The following is a 2,860-nucleotide window of genomic DNA, read 5'->3' as shown; positions in this document are numbered from 1 at the left end:
TATAAGAACTGTGTTCCAAACATAAACACACCACCCTGGCGTTTTTGTCAGGGGGGTGGCTCTGCATCGTTTATGATATTCATTCATATTTGATACAGCTTGTTTCTGCCGAAAATGGAATTAAAGGTAGGGTAAGTGATTTTCTTTGGTTGAAATAAGTGTTAAATAGCTCTATATTCTGATAGTACTCATTGCTATAGAGTGTTTGTTCAGTTAAAGGAATCTCCTTGTCTCTCCAGCTCTTTATTAAACACACAATACATTTTCGTCTCAGTTTTAGTTTCATTTCCAATTTTTTCCAATCAGGATAGAGAACTCAATCAGGATATAGATTAAACAAGTGAAATTTGAAGTGATGACAAGAAATGAGCAGAAAAAAATGGAACTGGAACACTATAAAAATGAAGCTTAAAAATGGGTACTTTCTCCTGATTGGCTGAGATTTTGACACCTACCTAAAAATGTATTTTCTGTTTATTAAAGAGCTGGAGAGACGGGGAGACTCCTGTAACTGAACAAACACTCTATAGCAATGATTACTATCAGAATATAGTGATTTAACCTTTTAACAAAATACTTTTTGTTTTAACCAAAAAATATCACTTACCCTACCTTTAATTCTGCCTTAAAAGTCTTAAGAACTACTACTTCCGGGTCTGAAATCACTGTCCCCACAGCAGCCGCGTTCATGGGAAATGTAGTCTTTGGGTTGTTTGACTCGTTTCTAGTGTTTATATTGTGTTAGTCTTTGGGTAAATGTGTACATTTACACCTTCAGTCAATGCTTCATATCCATATGAGTAAAAACAGTAAAAACAGTTCTTATATGAAGCGATCTAAGATTCCCCAATGAAGATATCAATACAAAAAGTAAAGCCATGAACCTGCGGAATGCGCCCTCTACTGGCAGTGACGTCAGGACTTCGGTGCTCTATAGAAATGGCATTTCTTTCAGTTAGGAATTCTTACACATTCTGCTGAGAAATAGCCTATCTGCCCAAACTAATTTCAATACACCATCATGTCAATGTATGAATTAGGCTGCAAGCCTATGGAGTTATGGAGGGTATGGGGCTGGGCTGTGTAGTTTAACTTAAAAAAAGGGTCCTCAAGCGTTTGTTTTAAAAGAGCCGATCTACAAGCCCATTTTCAAATAGCCAATGTATATGAGGTTAAAGTGCCTAGACCGAAGCTATACCAATCTTACCTGCTGACAGTTTGGACACCAGACAGACAGACGGACGGGCGGACGACTCAAGGTGGTCAACAATGCAGTCTCTCACATACAGGCGGTGGTCAAATAAGACTCCCTGTGCAAAAATGATGGATTTATTGAGCATTGAAGGATCTACAACAGTGGCTCTCAAATGTCAAGCATTATATCCATGCATTCAGACCATGTGCATTTTGTCAATATATCAACAACAAGCTAAGGCAGGGGTCTTCAACGTTTTTAAAATGTTTTATATACAAATATTGTATAATTATGTAGGCCTATAAAATTGTGATTCATGTCATGTGTATAAACATACCATGTTATTGTGCATTCAAGCAATTAAAATAATAGATAGATTAATATATTCATGCTTTTAATTCAAACATACATGTACAAGGTACAGTGAGTAGGGTGGCTATGTACCCAATGTGAATACTATCAACAATCTGTCAATTGCACAATAATCATGTATACAAGCTATTCAAAATAGATAGAATCATAATTTATTTTAAACATAAATATGGAAAATATTTAAAAAATATTTAAAGAAAAATTGACATTTTTGGAAAAAAAATGTCTAATTGTGTAATCAAGCAACAATTTCGCGGACCCCTGCAGTACCTCCGTGGACCCCCTTGGGATCGCGGACCCCTGCAGTACCTCCGTGGATCCCCTAGGGGTCGCGGACCCCTGCAGTACCTCCGCGGACCCTCTAGGGGTCGCGGACCCCCTGTTGAAGACCTCTGTCTAAGTTTTCATTTTATTTATGCTCTTTCTCACACACACAGAGAGTGTGTGTGTGTGTGTGTGTGTGTGTGTGTGTGTGTGTGTGTGTGTGTGTGTGTGTGTGTGTGTGTGTGTGTGTGTGTGTGTGTGTGCGTGTTAGACACATTAGCTAAACATTAGCCTATACTATTCTACTGAAATGATATCTGAATTTGCTAAATGTACTCAAATACAACCCCAACACAACATCACACTTAAACTATAACAAATATTTGCTGTTAAACATAATTATTAATAATTAAAAACTCACCTTATAGGCAAGCAGTAGGCTAGTAGTAGCCTATATTATAAATTATATTGTATATCCCGCTATCATTTCTTGAAATTATTGTCATAAAATCCCTTTATCAAGACAAATTAAATCGCTAAACAACGTGTCGTGATCATAGAGTTGGGTGGTGACTCCAGAAAACAGTTGTTATCAATAGCCTACAGTAACAGTAGTAGGCTAAAGTCTACATAAATAGTATTTCTGTGTGTCAACACTCACCTAAAATGTCTGCTTCTTTCTTTTATCTTCTCTGAAGTCGGTTAATAATTATTTGAATGAAACCAAAGTAACGCAATTTGTCTAACTGTATTTAGAAGTGAGAGCGCTCGAGCGTTTCATTCTCCCCGCTCTGAGTCACTGTTGCCAGATTCTGTGAGAGAAATAAGCAGCCAGGTCTATGAAAATAAGCCTTAACCCTACATTGGCTATTTGAAAATAGCCGATCTACAAGCTCACAGTGCGTCGCATTTGCAACACGTTGTGAGCTTGTAGGTCTGCTATTTTCAAAAAGAAAAAGTTAAATATATTTGTAATATTATTTGAAACAGATGGGGGTCTGCAGAAAAATGCATTAATTTGGGCATCCT

General features: G+C 37.2%; 1 long non-coding RNA gene across 1 annotated transcript in view; it reads right to left on the bottom strand.

Moving 5' to 3' along the window:
* The window catches only part of LOC311033719, a 3,745-nt gene extending 1,116 nt beyond the window's left edge, over positions 1–2,629 (bottom strand). The window contains exons 1-2 of the long non-coding RNA XR_014599535.1: positions 2,493–2,629; positions 1,208–1,310 (exon numbers count right to left, since the gene is read on the bottom strand). This is a non-coding gene — a long non-coding RNA (uncharacterized lncRNA). The remainder of the gene's footprint in view (positions 1–1,207; positions 1,311–2,492) is intronic.
* Positions 2,630–2,860: the final 231 nt, after the last annotated feature.

This window comes from Gymnoscopelus microlampas, assembly GCF_963454915.1.
Source record: "Gymnoscopelus microlampas genome assembly, chromosome: 18".
Taxonomy (NCBI): domain Eukaryota; kingdom Metazoa; phylum Chordata; class Actinopteri; order Myctophiformes; family Myctophidae; genus Gymnoscopelus; species Gymnoscopelus microlampas.
The sequence above is the reverse complement of the archived record's forward strand: the minus strand, read 5'-3'. Positions and strand labels throughout refer to the sequence as shown.